This window comes from Podarcis filfolensis (assembly GCF_964270895.1).
Source record: "Podarcis filfolensis genome assembly, chromosome: 1".
Classification (NCBI taxonomy): domain Eukaryota; kingdom Metazoa; phylum Chordata; class Lepidosauria; order Squamata; family Lacertidae; genus Podarcis; species Podarcis filfolensis.
The window spans coordinates 59,022,211-59,039,577 of record NC_139604.1 but is presented as its reverse complement, the minus strand read 5'-3'; the positions used below and the strand labels follow the sequence as shown (position 1 = coordinate 59,039,577).

The 17,367-nt window shown below is 42.3% G+C and overlaps 2 protein-coding genes across 35 annotated transcripts in view; both read left to right on the top strand.

The window, feature by feature from the left end:
* Nucleotides 1-4,974, top strand: part of LRP5 (LDL receptor related protein 5) — a 116,891-nt gene extending 111,917 nt beyond the window's left edge. Inside the window, exon 25 of the mRNA XM_083590688.1 lies at nt 275-4,974. The gene's annotated coding sequence lies outside the window, so the exon portion shown is untranslated. The remainder of the gene's footprint in view (nt 1-274) is intronic.
* Nucleotides 4,975-16,341: 11,367 nt separating this feature from the next.
* Nucleotides 16,342-17,367, top strand: part of PPP6R3 (protein phosphatase 6 regulatory subunit 3) — a 63,780-nt gene continuing 62,754 nt past the window's right edge. For 15 of the 34 annotated variants that reach the window (XM_083597541.1, XM_083597539.1, XM_083597533.1 and 12 more), the window contains exon 1: nt 16,477-16,621. The gene's annotated coding sequence lies outside the window, so the exon portion shown is untranslated. Of the gene's footprint in view, nt 16,622-17,367 lie in introns of all 34 variants that reach the window. The other 19 variants (XM_083597537.1, XM_083597550.1, XM_083597536.1 and 16 more) reach the window with 5 other exon arrangements.

Below are 17,367 nucleotides of genomic sequence, written 5' to 3'. Positions count from 1 at the left end.
TCCGGGTCACATGGCCAGCGTGACAAGCTGCATCTGGCGAGCCAGCACAGCACACGGAACGCCGTTTACCTTCCCGCTAGTAAGCGGTCCCTATTTATCTACTTGCACCCGGGGGTGCTTTCGAACTGCTAGGTTGGCAGGCGCTGGGACCGAGTGACGGGAGCGCACCCCGCCGCGGGGATTCGAACCGCCGACCTTTCGATCGGCAAGTCCTAGGCGCTGAGGCTTTTACCCACAGTGCCACCCGCGTCCCTAATATGACACACATACTTAGTTGATTAAAAAAAAAAGTCTCCAGTTCATTGAACAACAGAATTATGTAATAAAGTGCGGATTAATGGATATCAGATACATTTTCTTCTGTCATATGCTGGGAGGGGTACCTTTTCTGGAATGATGCCTGTCATAAAAATCAGGATGCATCATCTATAAGCAGCACGCAGACTTTTCCCAGAAATATTGTTTTTGTTCACCTGCAGACTTGCGCAGATTTAGTTGATTAATCCGCTAAAACTCGTGTGCTTCATCTAGCTCCATTTGCATCAAGAGGTGCATGTCTGTAGAACATTTTTGTGTGAATGGGCTTCTTCTCATGACTTTGCATCCGCAGACCTGTCCTTTATTTGAAACTGAATAAGCAAGCCTCCTCTTGACATTTGGCTCTCCCACACCTGCTGGATCAGGGCACATTTCAAATCTGTTTTTGTGCTTAGGAAGAGAGCAACACGTCTTGTGCTATCTGCCTCTAAGTTTGCCTTTTTCGGTGTTCAGACTTGACTGCCTTGTACAGAATGTTTGGAAACTTAAGTATTATGAGGGCTACAATATGAACAAGTAATGATAAGTAAAGGAAAGAAAGAACTAAAATCACAATATGTTTTCACAGCTGCAGAACAGCAGGTGCAGCAGACTTTTGAACAGCCTTAATGGCACTGACAAGGATGAAAAATGTTCCTTTTTGAACTCATAGCTGATTTTTTTGCAATTTTTTTTTTGACTGAGCATGATGTGAAACACCTCCAAACCCTCGCCAATATTTCCTATCTTACTGAGCGGGTAGGGTTTGATGTTCTGATGTTTATCTTACCATTCCTTTCCCTAAATCTGTGCTTCCTAAGCATTTGAACCGATGCTTAGATTCGGCGGGACGGGGTGGGGTATGTCCCTCAAGAAATTATCCTTTCCTTCTCTTGCAAAGTTTCAGTGTGGTGGATGAAGAACTATAATTATTTGCAAATGCTAACTCCACAAATACTGCAAATGTCTCCACAAATACTGCAATATCCTGCTCCTATAAACTGTAGGGTGCCATAGACATGAGAGTTCTCCTAGCAGTTCCAGCACAGGCTCTGCTTGTGGTAATGCATGTAGTTGGCTCTGGTCAAAGTCATTCATAATAGCATCTTAACTTGTTAAGTATTCTCAACAAATCCCTGATTAATGATGTAAACTGAGAAGCAGGAAAGAAAGGCCATATCCAATTGTCTCATATCCAACTAAATTATAAGCAAAGCATGCATGTATATTTTACAGTTGAGAGATTTCCATCCCGTTGTTTGACTTCAGCATAACTGTGTTTAAACTTTCATGTGGCATTTGTAAAGAGGTTACTATTTTAACTCTTAACATTGCAGGCCTAATTTATGGTTGTCTTGCAAGTGACACTGAACGTTAAAAGACAGATATTTCAATAAACTGCTGATTTCAAAAGAAAGAAAATAAATCCACAAATTATTGGGGATGTTCCCTTACATTTTCAGAAACACATTATTGTGCAGTGAGCAGAACAGAGAACCATAAGCAGATGGGAAATAGCTACTGTTGCTCTTAGTGTAGGCCAGTCCTATAGTAGTTTCTGCATGTGCATGAGATTTTGTAAACTGTTGCACAAACAGAAGACCATCTTTGAATTTAGCTTCATTTTCTTACAAGGGTGAGATGTAAAATGCATTTGCATCCAGCCCATGGTCTTCACAGAACCAGAAAAAATATTATGTTTGGTTTTCTTGACCAAAGCTGCGTCGCTTGAGTTATAGCCCATTGATTGAAACAAGTCTGTTTTAATAATTTGCAGGATCGTGGTTGCTAAATTTTGGTATGAAATGCTGCAACGTTTTCAAAGAAGCAAATTGCAGAGAAGTGTACGCCACACTTTCATCACTTGGGGTCACCTTTCCGTCTAGTATATCCATGGAAATGTGATTCCCCTCCCCTCTTTCACAAACTCCCCACTAATGGAGAGTTAGAATTTGTGATGAGTGCAGAAGTCTTTCATTTTGTATGTTCTGAGCCTCATATTGGTCAGTTTCATTGGATAACCCCGGGCTCTTGTATTCTGAGAAGAAATGTCTTTGCTTTATAGTTTGCCTGTAATTGACATACTTTGAGCCAGCAGAGCCATCAAGTGCATTTCCAGTAAATGAACAGCATGAAAGCGTTTGTTGCGCAGCCCTGAATTTTAATTTTTAAATATATACTCGTCAGTACTGTGGGCTAGGCTAGAATTCATTTCCTTATTTGACATAGATCTCAGGGCAACACACTGCGGCATAGAGGAATATGTGACACACAAAGTCAAACAATCAATTTTGGACAAACGTTCAATTTATTTATTTTTAAAAAGTGAATTTGAAACTAAGTACTGAAACACCTAATTGAAGAAATGGCAAGATAATTGGCTTGCATAAAGGATGCTTTGAACTCAAGCACAGATTTTTTTTTGTGGGAGGGGATGACTTCGCCTTGTGCTATCAAACAAGATGATCCATGTCGATTGATTTCACCGTAAGTTTTCAGCTTTGCACAATAAAACCCAAGAAGCAGCACATTCTTTTCAGACAATGTTGGTACAACCATGTCCAGACGTCTTATAATACTTCCCTGCAACGATGTCACTGGCTGTGTGTGGCATTCTTTCACCCAAGAAAACTTGTCCAAAACTTTTAATTTCTTTTGAGGTGGTTGGTGGAAGCTCAATGGCAAGCCTCTTTCTGATTCTTAAAAGCTCTCAGATCTGTTGCCTACCGATAGGTGCACTAACCACAAGTCCTAATCCAGCCTGGAAGTCAATTTAGTCTTGACAAGCAGCCTGGCGTACACACGTGCCTTTTTTTTAAGAGGGAAAAGTAGACCTAAAAGCTTGCTTAGTTTACCCTTGCACCTGAAAATAAACTCTTGAAAAATAAAGCATAATTTGCTGCAAGTAGGTCCGACTGAGTTCATTGGGGCTTACTCACAAGGAAGTGGATTGCAGCCTAAGGCCAGGAGCCATTTCCCCCAGAGATCCCCTGTGGTTAACTTTTTTCATTGTGTGCCTGCATGTGTGCTTGTGTGCTGTGGAAAGAAGCGTGTAAGGTCGAGCTTACTTGTAAAATATTATCTGTGGAAAATACTTTGTAAATAATGTAATTTGAAGTATTTTGCAATTAGAAACAGAACAGTTGTGGATTTAAATAAATAAATAAACCTATTGGCCTGGAACAAAATGAAGCAAAAAATAAAAATTGGGGCTAGCCAATTGCAACCTAGAGATCCTCCCCCCTTGAATCTGCTTGCTTCATCAGGTGCCGCAAGGCAGCCACAGCAACTTCTACCTCTTCTGTTACCTGCCTCTTTCTGCCGTGCGATACACCTGGTGCTGTGCCCGTTTCAGTAGGCGCACCAGGGAGATGACAGAACCATGGGGAGAAAGGGAGCAGGAGAAGCAGCTGCTGCCTCATTGCACACGGCAGTAAGAATCTTAGAGGTGAAATGGGGGCATTTCTGGGTTGCAAATGGGTGACTCCAAGGAAGACATCTTAGAAGATGGGGGTAGTGCTTTGCTGTTCCACATGAAATTGAGAGGGCATTTTACACAGAAATGAAACCCAGGCTGCTTTCTGTATTGTATCTAAATATTTCTTGCAATTGCTGCTAATGTAAATGGACATGAATATATACAAATATTGCCAAGAATGGTTATAATAGACTCACGCCAATCTTTTTTATATTTATATTGTAAAATGTACTCAGCAAACAGCCTAAATATTTTAGCTTTATACTTGTATCCTTTTTGTAGACACAATTTGTCATACACAGGAAAAAGTGCCTTTGGTATTTTTCAGCAGCCTAGCATATTGACTTGGGCAGATTATAACAAAGCCTTAAACAGCAAGTTGCCTCTTACTCATTGTGTTCCACTGGTTAATTTTTCAGCATGCATCGTGCTGCAAAAATGTGTTAATGCTCAAGTCATTCCAAACAAAGGCATCCGTATGATGGTGGAATTAAGTTTATTTGGACATCATTAATGCAACATCACTAAATGTTGACTTTAGAAAGTTGGTGTGATTTGTGGCAAACACTTCAAAGTATCCTGTGGGGGAGTTTTGCTCTATTTCAAGGGAACTTCCACTAACCAACATGTATCCCCATTTCCTGGGAGTCCTAGTGTTCATATTTTTACTGGTTATGCTCTCAGTATAAAATTGTATGTGACTTTTTGTTTTTTGTATGCGATTGCTGCAAAGTACCAGTTATGAAGTTAGATTAACATGTTCCTCACAAGGAATGTTACTACTAATGTTTTAAATAACACTAGGTTAAAGTTCTTTGCATCGCCAGCAGAAGAGTTATTAAAATCACTGTTTATAGAATGTGGCGTTCTATAAAGACGACTGGTTGAAAATACCCTTTTAACTGCACATACACACCCACACTTTGGTATGCAAGCAACAAAACAGAGCAAAGTCCAGTTGGGCTGGATTGTGTCATAAAATTGAACATACAGTAAGCAACCTTGACGCTGCAACTTATCATTGTTCCATATCACCAATGCTAAAGTGTTGTTTCAAGTTTCTGGCTTCATATATAAATAAACATCTGTAAAGTTAATTCTCTACATTTTGTATTATAGATTTTGTTGGCATTGTTTTGTAATTCAAACTCTGGGGAGGATTGTTTGACACCTCCCTGCATAAATGATTTTTCATGTAATACTGTTGAGAGTGGGTTTTTCTTCCCTCCTGGTGTTAAACTTTCAAAAGAAATTGGTGTGTGTTACAGCGTATTTTATTTGCTGCCTCTTTCCCAGTGCATATTGGTTTTATTCTTTCTGAAGTTTATAGGCTGAATCCCCACCCTTCCATAATGCATTAATGTTGGTGAACACATTTTGCATGAACAGTTTTAAAGTTGTGTTGAAATTTGCGGTGGTGTTGTCAACCCTCCCTCCTTTTTTTTTGTAATCACTGAAAATGCTTTTCCAGGAAATTTCATAGATTTAATTTTACGGGGCAGCAATATATAATTAAGCGTTGATTCATTCTTGCTAATTTATGAGTACAGCAACAAGCTGCTGCCTTACATTAGGGCTCACAATTAGTTTGTATCATTTCAAAGCACCAAGATTCTCCAAAAGAGTTCGTTTGCACAACATTAATACTGAAGCCGCCTTATTTCTGCTCTTTCCAACTGGATAGCAGTTCAGCTGTTGGAAATGGCAATTCCAGATGAGACACTTTGTGCAAACATATGAGCATGGATTGTACACATATTTGCGCATTTGATTGGACACACACAAAGTGAATGTGTTGAACAATTGAAAACAGAAAATGGACACATCTGGGATGGGGCTCAAGGTGAACCTTGCCAGCTGGCGGGTTCTCCCTGTCCAGATAATCATACAGGCAGATTTGTGAAACTGAGCAGAACAACCCAGAGATAAATAACAGCACGCCCAGAAATCCTCTCTTTCTCTTCTTTGTTTCACAAAAAGGCATGGCAAAATCCTTGTACTCTGGTTTGCAGCACTTGACAGCTTACACTGAGCTGCCCTTGTGCTCACTGTGGGAGTCCCAGAGGAAGAGTTGAGGATGTGGTTACTTGGCATATAATAAAACCACAAGATGGCATAGTTCTCCCTGACGAAACGCTTTTTCTCAGCAGTGGGTAGGGCATTGCTATCCCAATATGCAACTTCTGTTTTATGCAGTTTCCCCTGTTCTGTGGCTGGCTTTTCACACACTCCCCAAGCTTTTATAACCCTTTCAGTACCCCTTTGCATCTCATATGCTGAAGTACATCTGCAGCCCTGGGTATCTTAAGGGTGGCTTAGCCTTTGGTCTTCCAAGTTGGGGAGCAGACAGCAGAGCAGCCAAGCTGACTCTCGTAACCAGACCCATGGGCCTTCCTGGTCACATCGTAAATCCCACAAACCACTGCTACTTCTGGCACTTGCATCTTCCGTGCTGTAAAGCATCTTGAGCTTGGCTCCTTAGGCACAGCAGGAGGCTGGTTGAAGCAGAAGGTTCTTAAAAAGGCAAAAGCTTCTTTTAAAATGTATAGTTAAATATATATTTTTGACCTGACTTTTTGACCCTTATCTGGGCTATCGGGATCAGCGTGCACTTTCGGAGCCAGTCCAGATTCAAGACCAGTTACTATGCAACACTTCATTCTACTGACAAGAATTGCTGCATTTGATTGGACCCACAAGCTTTTTAGAAAAAGGAGAAAAAAGAATCTGAACGCCATCTTATCCTAAAATTCCGGTCCTTAAAAGATTCTCATTCTCAAAGGAATCTAAACATTGTTTTCGTACCCTGGCTAGCTGTTGGCTAGATAAGTTTTGTTTGCAGGTTGTACAGTCTTTTCCATTTTATTGCATCTGGAAATAATTTTGCTCATGTGGACTGTTTGCTTTGCTTGCCTTTATTAGGAAACTTGCCATGCTCTGATCTGACCATTTCTTGCAAACAGCCAAGCACTTCACTCTGGAATTGCCTGTTTTGCTCTGGTCCAGGCATCCATTTTGGGCTTTCTTATTCTTTAGCAGAAACAGTTGAAACAGAGTCTGGCTCACTTTAGCTATCGTGCAAAAACACTGGGTTGTTCTCACCATAGATAAGACCCCATATTTAGAATCATAGAATTGTAGAGTTGGAAGGGACCCAAAGGGTTATGCAGCCTGTTTCATTGCATGCAACTTCACAGTATACCTTGAGAGGATCACCAGAAATATCACCTCAAACATTCAGGAACCCACTAGAGTCCATAAGTCTCTGGGGGTGGAGTCGACCATCCTAATGGGTCCCCCATCCTTGTAGGAGAAAGTTAGTGCTTTTAGCCCAAACTTATGACCATGACAACTGGCTCATAGAAACCCCCTCTTTTTTCCAGACCGTCAACCTTGTCACCAGAGACAAAAACCAAATCAAATAGATGACCTGCACTGTGGATTGGGCTGGTGACCACCTGAGACAGCTCCATGTTAAATGATGAACAATCCTTGTTCATAGCTCGGCATCCTGCAAACAGAATACCCCATTCCGCTCAGCAAATATAAGCACAAATACATGTGATCAATTTAATACACACACACCCTAAAAAAATTCTGCTGGTTGGAACACCTTGCAAGAAATTGGGGGAAAGCAGCTAACAAATTGACTCAGGCAGGAAAGAATGTCTTCAGCTCAGCAAGGTTGACTGCCGTCGTAATTCCCTCTTTGGAAGCCTGGCAAGCATCCACCACCTCAAGAGGTTTAGGATTCAAGTTTACATTTTGGTGAGATTTGCTGTCCCAGACGTGTGTGTTTTTCTAATTAGCGAAGTGACTGGAGCTGTCCTCCTTCCTTATAAAGCAAAGGAGAGGAGGCTAGAGGAGGGTTGGACACTCTCCTGCTTTCTGAATGTGGGGTGTCATTCTCTTCCGATGAACTGAGAATGCATAAATAACTAGAGGCCTGTGTACATGGTTCTGGACTTGCAGCCCTAGAGAGCTGTTCTCCTATACATTCACCAGTGCAAGCCATCACTTTCTGCATCTAGCTAATCAGCATGCCTAATAAATCAATACAGGTGACTATCAAGAGGCTGGTTAGTCTGCATGGTTAGATAAGGTAAAGGGCCCCTGGATGGTTAAGTCCATTCAAAAGCGACTATGGGGTGCAGCACTCATCTCACTTACAGGCCAAGGGAGCCGGCGTTTGTCCACAAACAGCTTTCTGGGTCATGTGGCCAGCATGACTAAACCGCTACTGGCACAACAAAACACTGTGACAGAAGCCAGAACACATGGAAACTCATCTCAAAGAGGTATTTCCCCTGTAAACTTCCTTTTTAGGAGCATTCAGGAAAGGGAAGTGGTTGCAGACCAATAACTTTCTCTTTCCACCCTCCACCCCTAATTCTGCCCAATCTTCTTTAATGTTGGCATCATAATAAGGAGGGCTGAACTGATGCAACTGCAGACCCCTTCTCCCTCTGGTTCTTATTTCCTCCAAGCATCCACAGGCCATACGTACCGGGCAGATTTCTGAGGTGCTGCGGCACACAACAGGTGGCAAATCACAACTCTGGAAAAGGCAGGTATGTATTTCCTCTGCAGACTCGAGAGAGAAATGAGCATTACAGCCTGCCTCACTCCCACAAGGGTCTCCTATCAGCCGTGTGGTCCAGTGTGATGGTAGCAGCACAGACAAAAGCACTCAGTTTTAACTTGGTGGGGGATTAAATATGTTGAAACACCAAGCCAAAGCCATCAGACTTGAAGTCACCTGGGCATACTCATTGATTCATTGGCCTTCCCTTCGTCCCTATGTCTGCTTTCTACCCTCATCTTTAATATTTTATGGGTATTATTCCTCCCAAAGGACCAGACGGTCCCTAAGCGTGATCTCCATTTTTTTCCACCAAAGGTGAAAAAGCATTCCATTCTGTGAAACCCTTAGCAAGAGGTTTTTTTTTTATTTTGCTGAGCACTGTGCTTTTCTGTCCCCACTACGGGTAGCGTCAGTAGACATCAACCCAACCAAGTTAAATTCTGCTTGCCACTGGAGGACTAAGTAATGGAGGTGAATGTTTTCCCCAGTGGTGGTTGCCGCTTATTGGGCCTGCTAGGGTGGAAGGCCAGCAATAAATGGAGCCAGAGCCAATGGCAGCTGGAGCCGACTAATTATAGTTTTGTCCCCATCCTGAGATTAAGGAGGAACAAAGTCTGATGCATTTGAAATCACTTGGCGGCCCTTACTGACTTACCTTAACTCTTCCCAGTTGTACTAGTAGACCTCAAAACATCCATTTGCCTTTTTGGTCTGATTATATTCTAAGATATTAAACTGAAAACATAGTTTTATATCTGTTATTATTTTGTTTTTGGATATAATTTTTAGCTAGCTCTTTTTGTGATCTTTGTATGTAGGTTTTTGAAACTATTTTTTTTTTTTGGAATTCAGACTGTATGTGAAATATGGTATGTGATGGATTTTTTGTTGAAGTTAATGGATAGGGATTCTTCTTTAATTTTGAAGAAGAAGAAGAAGAAGACTCTGAAAGCCAGGGCCACCACCATCTCTGTTCTAAGTAAGAAGGCAAGTGGATGGGGGCTAGCTCAAGGCACACAGGGATTGTTAGGGTAATGCTTCATTCACCCTACGGGAATACTTTCCACTGGTCTACCCCTATTCTAAAAGGAAAAGGCCATCAGTGCCTCATATAACCAGCATGTTTCAGTCTAATTAATGCATGAAAGGGTTAATGCCATAGAGTAAGCTGGCCTGCCAGGTATAGCCTATGACACTTCCCTTATCCTTGGGAGGAAATGGGCAACCAAGTCTTTTGTTGTACTCAGTCTACTTATGAATTTGGTGCATGAGGAGCTCAGAGCTGCTCCCTCCAGCCACATGGCTTTGGCCAGCCTCTTTTGTTTCAGACAAGAATGGAGTCTGAAACTAACATTTTAGGAACTTTTTGCCATTTTTTAACCAAGCAGTTTTTTACTGCAACTTTTTCTGACTTCTGTATGGAAAAAGCACATGAATCTGACCTTTGAAGAGTTCTGTAAACCATTTTTTAACTTGCCAAACATGAGATCTATCTTTGTGCTAGGGGCACTTTGGGATTCACTGGAAAGGGCACCATGTAAAGTTTATATAGCTTCTGTTTCCAGACTTTGTTGCATGCTTTCCCATGTTAAATCTCTGTCAGGGTTCTCTTACCAAAGAGCCCCAAACGTGAGTCTTGGCTTACAGGATTTCCAACGTGCACAGTCAAGCTGATTGCATTGGCAGCAGCTTAGTGGCCTTTTCTAACACCACTGAGCCCACCAGTGTTCTTACCGTTGGGCCAATGTGGCTGCCTCCATTTTGGATTTTTCATTTAGAAACGCAAGACTAGCTTGCCCCTGAACAGCAAACATCTGCACGCAATCTCCTGTTTACCCCGCTCTGTGTTCCAGCTTCACCCATGCCAGTCTCTGATGTCTTTATTTATGCAGTCTGTGCATGGGTTTTGTTTTTTAAGTGTGCCCAGCCCATTTTTATGGTTTTCTGCTCTCGACATTCTTCCAGGCCATCTGTGTGAAGCCCAGGCCAGCTGGGGAAGGACGATGATGCATCTGGGGCAGTGCAAAGAACACTCTGTGGCCACAAGCATGTTAAGTGCACGGCCCCTCAGGGAATTGCAGCTCTTTTAATTTCCGTTCCGGTCTGAGCTTGCGCATGTCTCCAGCATGCGCTGCTAACCAACTGCACACTATGCCTGAAGAAAGGTGTTGCGACAGTCCTGCAGGAAGCCATGTGCAGCTTATGTGAGTCCCAAATGGCAGAGAGAAGAGGCGGCCAAACCCTAACCTTGAATTTTAAACCCTGAGCAATGACTTTTCACTGGGGGTGGGGGCTGGGGAACGTGCTAGAGTCCAGTAGATGGCAGCAGACGAGAAAGAATAGATCTGAAAGGACAACGTTGTGGGATAGCTTCTAAGGGTCAGTCTCTGCATTGTTTTTGCAATGTGTAGAAAGACTTGATCAGGTGGGGTTCTGAGGCCCTCTGGTGGCAGACTGTCAGAACCGCAGGCATGTCCTAGAGACACAATTTTAATATTGCTATTTTAGTTTTCTCTTTAATGCACATCGAAATAAAAAAGCCTTCTGGAAGTAACTCCAGCCTTTTCCTGGAGTCCGTCAGGAAACTAATGATACTGTCATACCAGAGTTATGAAGCATCTCTTCTGCAATCAACAGAGCATCTGGGTATTTGTGTGTTAGAGCGCAGCGGGCAGGAAAGTGTTAAAGGATTGGGGGAGGGATGAGTTAGCCACCAGATGTCCGGAGCCAATATGTAGGTCACCTATTTCCCTCCTGTGGGATCTGAATTGCTGTTCTGCAGCCATGCATAAATAAAGTCGCCTAATATGGCAGTAGTGAATCTGCTCCATTTCAGGAAATGTCAATCTGATTTCTGAAAGCAAAGAACTCAGCTGATGCCTTGAAAATTGGCACAGTTATTCTTTTGCTAAGCGTGCTTTTTAAAAAGAATACATTTTAAAAACAAATTGCTATGCAAGGTAGAGCTGACTATGTAATGTTAAACTGAAACACTGTGAATAATGGTAAGAAATAAATGTGAATTTCAAAAAGTGTACATGCTTTCAATAGGCTGTTGTCTTAAGAATAACTTACTATGCTGTACTTGAGATGTCCCCTCTCCTGTTCAGCCATTCTTATCAAATCAATACTGTATCTACTGTATTGCAGAGAAAATTGTATTTGCATTTTTTATTTAATAGAAATATGGATTTCCCCCCACTTTGTTCCTTGCAGATCCCTGCAATTCGGGTTTGAGAAAGTAGGAGCAAAATGTTTGGCCTTTGTGAAATATGGGAGTATAAACCAATAAGGATTGCAAGAAGAGCAGTAGCTCCTACTAACATGAATATTAATAGGGAATGTGTGGTACTTATTTAACTTACAATCCTGTGATTGGAGCCTTCAGCCCATCCCCCAATACAAAACTAGATTATGAAGAGTTGAAGAAGATGAAGAGTTGAAATAAAACGTACTGACAATAATCTGTGGGTGCTGTTGGTCCTTGTAGGAAATGGGTTTTCACTATTCTTTACTGCAGACAATGGGGTCAGATTTATGTGTTTGGAGATGATAGCTGTAAACCAACTTATCTACTGCTGATACGATAGTGATGCTTTCTCCTTTGCAATAACTAGGCAGGATTTTATATGGCTTTGTGATATGTGAGTCAGTTACATAATAGCTGGCTGCTGCTTGGAGGAATGTTTTGTTTTTTAACGATATAAGTGAGTTTATGGATTGGTTAAATAATAGAGCTGCAATCCTATACAAACCTGAGAGACTTGCTTCTGGTGAGACATGCATCAGATTGCACTGTTAGTTAAGTGATTAATTAGATTATTAATTAATAATATATTTTACTAAGGTACCTGGGATTAATCAGAAAGCAGGTGTTTTTTACACGTATGTTCTTACAAATCCATGGGTGAGGCTGTCAGGCGCTTTCTTAAATGAGGCATACCCCCAAAATCTAACATAATCTAACATAAGCATGGAGGTCTCCTTTGCAGTAAAGGTTCTGGTTGGTAATCAAACACCCTCCCCAAAGAATCTGATATGCTGCCTTCTTTCTAGACATTTCAGTGCAATTTGAAAGCTTTTTATTCCCCCCCCCCCGACTTTCAGAAATGTTAACATTTGAATCCACTGTATTTTAGATATTTCATATAAATATTATAAATCGCTTCAATATGTTTCATGCGAAGCTATTCATAAATGAAATTATTATTAATAATATTTTTTGGATACTTTTAGTGGTTTCCCCCCCCTCTGTGTTGCTTTATTCTGCTGCTGACATTATTGTTAACAATTATGATGCTGAATTTTTACAGTGGAGTTTGTTTACTTTTAAAAATTGTCCTGTGGTTATTATCGTACAGTATTTTATTTTAAATTTTGCTTTATGCCTGGAGAACAGTTATTAGATGGCATATAAATGTGTTCAATAAATGAATAAAATGTGGTGACACCTAAATAATCTAAAAGCAGAGTGCACTAATATTTTATTTGTGTGAAAATGTATAAAACTCATTTATTGTCATGTTGACTGACAGCCCCAGACAAACAAACCTCACAGACTGATTAATTATATAAATAAAAGCTTCAAATGATAAAAGCATGGCTTGGCTCCTGATCCTTTCAGGATTTGTGTGGTCAGTTTGAATTATCCTCAGGAGCACCCATATCGCTAAAGGAAAAAGAGTGGACCCCAGATATTTACCCTGTTGTGTGTCTACCTCCTGGCCTTAGAAATAAGAGGTTTCTGGTGAATAGAAATTCACCAAACACATTAATCAGACACATTGGGAAATCAGACACAGATGTTAATACTGAAACCTACACAGTCAAACTACTCCTTAGCCCTTATGGATAATTATCTGCTAGTGCAGGAGAATGCAATTAATTGAGAACATTTTTATTGGATGGGATCAAGTAATGGATTCATCAGAAATAACTGCATACCTGCAGAGACTATGTCTATGGATACTGATTTAGAAGTACTACTTGCGTTTAGTGGGGCTTACTCCCAAGTAATTATGTATGGCATTGAAAGCCATTGAATGGCTAATAGTAACAGCAGCCTCTTATATACAGCAATTTATGTTTTCAGAATGAGGATGACAAACAAAACAATCTTAGCATTTTTAAAGTGTATTTGCCATCTTGAGCAGCCTGTTTCTATTATTGTTATTATTATCATTAAAACTACAAATAGATGTTTTTCACCAATAAGTTTTTCACCAAGTTTTTCATACACACACACACTCATACCCCATAGCTGTCAACGATTCCCTTTTTTAAAGCGAAATTCCCTTATTCTGAATAGGATTCCTCACAAGAAAAGGGAAAAGTTGACAGCTATGACACACACACACACATAAAAATGATCCATGGGGAGGGCACTCTGCTAAGCCTTCAATGCCCAAGTGGTTTGATAAATGAACAGAATAGTATTGTCCCACTCATGGCTCTATCACTCCCCTGCCAGTCTCTGGACTGGTAGACTAGATATCAAGGTTTGGAAGGAGGCAGAGTGTTTTGACTATATGTGCATGGCGAGAGGTTGTGCATCGTTTCTGTCTGAGCCAACAATAGCTTTGCTTCCAGGCGGCTAATAGGATCAGTGATGGAAATGAGATTAGGAAACTGATTTTGAACATTTTGTTTCATCTAAAGGGATTATGTTGTATGAGTCTTGGGGGGAAATTAATCGCCTTCTTCCTCTTAGAAGCAAACCTATATTTGTATTTGGAATCTGCTTGCTGCTGCATCATCACCATGTGATTAATACTAATTTATCAGTTTCTTCATTTATAATGATTGTCCTGGGATGCTTTTCACAACTGCATTAAGGAACTGGTCAGGGCATCCTTCTCAGGTTTTATGCATCATTTTAAGGTGTTGATTTTCATGGGACTGAAATCCCACTGGGCTGGACGGCAACATATCTTTTAGGCCAGCCACAAATCCAGTTTAGATAGCAGGATCCGGTTTACAGAACAGTAAAGAGTAATACTTTAAATAAAAAAAAGATTTAGTAGACCTTATTTAAAGCTGTGATCTGCAAAGCATTCACATATTTCTCACCTTTCTGATGAACCTTTAGTAGCGAGAGGCTCAAGATTATTAGAATTCAAAAATACTGTAGTGAACTGGAGAAAGATGCTACTTGGCATTACTGAAACATGTCTGAAGCACCTGTAATAAAAAGGCCCATTTAGTTATCCTTCTAAAGAAACATTGATGACAATACAGTGGTACCTTGGTTTAAGGACAGCTTAGTTTATGAACAACTTGGATTGAGAACGCTGCAAACCCGGAAGTAGGTGTTTTGGTTTGTGAACTTTGCCTTGGAAGCAGAACATGTTTCACTTCCTGTTGAGTGTGTTCCATTTGTAAAATGAGTCCCCAGCTGCTATGGGAAAGAATGCTTTGGTTTAAGAACACTTTGGTTTAAGAACGGACTTCCAGAACGGATTAAGTTCGTAAACCAAGGTACCACTGTACACATATTCCTGGGATGCATTTATCCAAATAGGATATCTTGAGCTGCTTTTCCAGTTGTCTGTTTTGAACAGGAAAAAACGGCAACTGTCTGTTGTTGAGTTTTAGCATATGTGATCTCTTGTATAAATCCTTTCTGCATTTAGGTTTGCTTCTGTTATGCAAGTCACTGAGTAGACGCTGTAATTAAAACTGAAATAATTAATATTGGACTTACATAACAAGGGATGGAGGAAGAAAAGTAACTGGTACAGATTCTTAGTAGGCTTGCCATGGTTACTGGCATAGCTGCCCACATTGAAACCACACAGGAAGGAAAGGTGTGCAGTACAGTGTGTGACAAATGTGTCCACTTTTGCGCAAGGGTTTGTCCAGCCTTGTGAGTTAGCTGTCACATGCTGGACACAATTACAGGACACATTGCTGCCATGCATTAGTTAGGAATGAGGCTGTTCCTCAAAACTATGCAGGTTCCAGATACACTGGTTTCAAGTGTGTGCTTCCCTTATAAAACAAAATTTTAAATCCTGTTTAAATACTTAACTGCCAGGTGCCATAGGGTTATCTGTAGCCTAAACTTAATATTTTGTTTGGAAAGGTCAGTACTGCCTATTTTGTAGGCTAACTAACATATTTTACTGCTTTTTTAAAAGAGAGCATCGTGTGCATTAACAATCATGGGCATTAACAATCAAAATAAGGAGCACTAACTTTTGTGTTTTGCATCAGCACTTCGACCACTTTTCCTTCACTCTTCCTCCCCCTACCCTGGAAATAGCAGATGTGAGAGGTTTTGGGGGGAGAGGGGTCGATTTTTGGACTTTAGCAGATGCATGTAAGGGTGAGCCTCCCCTGTTAAAAATTATGTTAGGGCTTCAGTGCACACAACCCCTGAAGGTGTAGAAGATCTGCCGCGAGACAATGTTAGCGAGAGAAAAACAATAGAAACTGAAGCTTTTTTCAAACGGATGCCACAATTCCAGTTAAGGATTTGTAAAGCATGTGCATTACGGGGGAAAACAACTAAGAAGAAAATTGGAGAATGCGGGCATCGATCCCGCTACCTCTCGCATGCTAAGCGAGCGCTCTACCATTTGAGCTAATTCCCCTTGCGTCTGAGTAGGTTCCGCCTGATTTACAAGTAGTGCCTTTCGTAAGTCTCGTTTCGCGTCAGCTCCGCCCCCTCCAGTTAAAGAAGCCGCTGTTGTCAGGCAGTTTGATATCTTCAATTACACAAAGAGGGCGTGGTTTCTCACGCCGCCCAATAGGGAAGCGTATTCACTCCTAGTCATTTGTTTGCCCTCGTTCGTTCTCATTGGTCCGAGCTCTTCGGCAAGCGATTGGCCGCCATTGGTTTATTTTTAAATGGGAGCGGAGGTTTTAGTTGGACAACATGAACGCCTTTCAAAGTGACGTCAGTTGGTTGCTAAGGCGTAGAGGTGGGAAGTTAGAGGCGCCCGTCTGAAAACGCTGATTGGGCGAAACAAAGCCGTGACCCCGGCCTTTATCCCCTTTATTGCCCAATGGTGAGGTATCTTGGCGTGTGATCGACGACACGTTGGAACCAGTAGCAAACAGAGGCTTTTGCTATTGTCCAATAGAAGAGGTGATTGATGAGGAAAGGTGTGAGCCTTAGAGGGTTGATTGGCAGGAATGGGGGGGATGGGGACAGAGGAGGACTCGAAGGAGCTGATATGTCCGCCATCTTGAAGAGTCGGTGATGGTGGCGAGCAGTACTTTTCCCGCCTGAGCGGGGGGGTCCGCCAGGAGGGGGGGTAAGAGGCGCGCTTGAGGAGGCGGGGGGGTTGTGCGTTGGGCCCATTTCAACGCCTCGAGTTTAATTGTTCTTCGCGAGGCTCGAGGACAGTAAAGGCGGGATGGGGGGGGGCTTCGTTCCTTCTTCCCTCTGAGGGATCGGGTGGGGGCCAGGGAGGCCGAGGAAGCGCTTGAGTGGGAGACAGTCCTCCCCTCCCCCCGCCGCTTAGTCGCCCCTGTGAGCCGCCGCCTCTCTTTCCCGGCCTGGATCCCATAGGGAAGCGGGATGAGGCCTTCCTTTCTCCGTCTCTCTCACCCCTCACCTCCCAGCAGCGGCCTAAGCGCCTCGGTTTGTTTTGCTTCCTGAGATGTGTCCCCCGCAGTCCCCCAGTTCTGCGTCGCAGCGGCCTGCGTCTCTTCCCCTCCCGGCTCCCTCATTCTACCATGTGAGGAGGAGTGGAAAGGAAGGGAGCCCCCGAAGCCTTTTCTTCTCCTGAAGGCCTTGGGGGGGGGGTCGTTGGTTGCTGCCGCCGCCTTCTCCGAAAGAATGAGCGGGTATTGGGGACCCCCTGCCCGCACCCCACGTCCTCCCATTCCCTCGGTCTTTCCCCCCTTGGGGAGACTCTGGGCCAGTGTGCGAAGTCCTCTGGGCTTCTTTTGAGGGGTGGGAAAGGGAGTGTAGAAATTCCCATTTATATCCTCTCCCATCTTTCCTACAAAAAGGGGGGAAATTGTTGTAGTAGGATGACCTCTTTTCCCCGTAAAC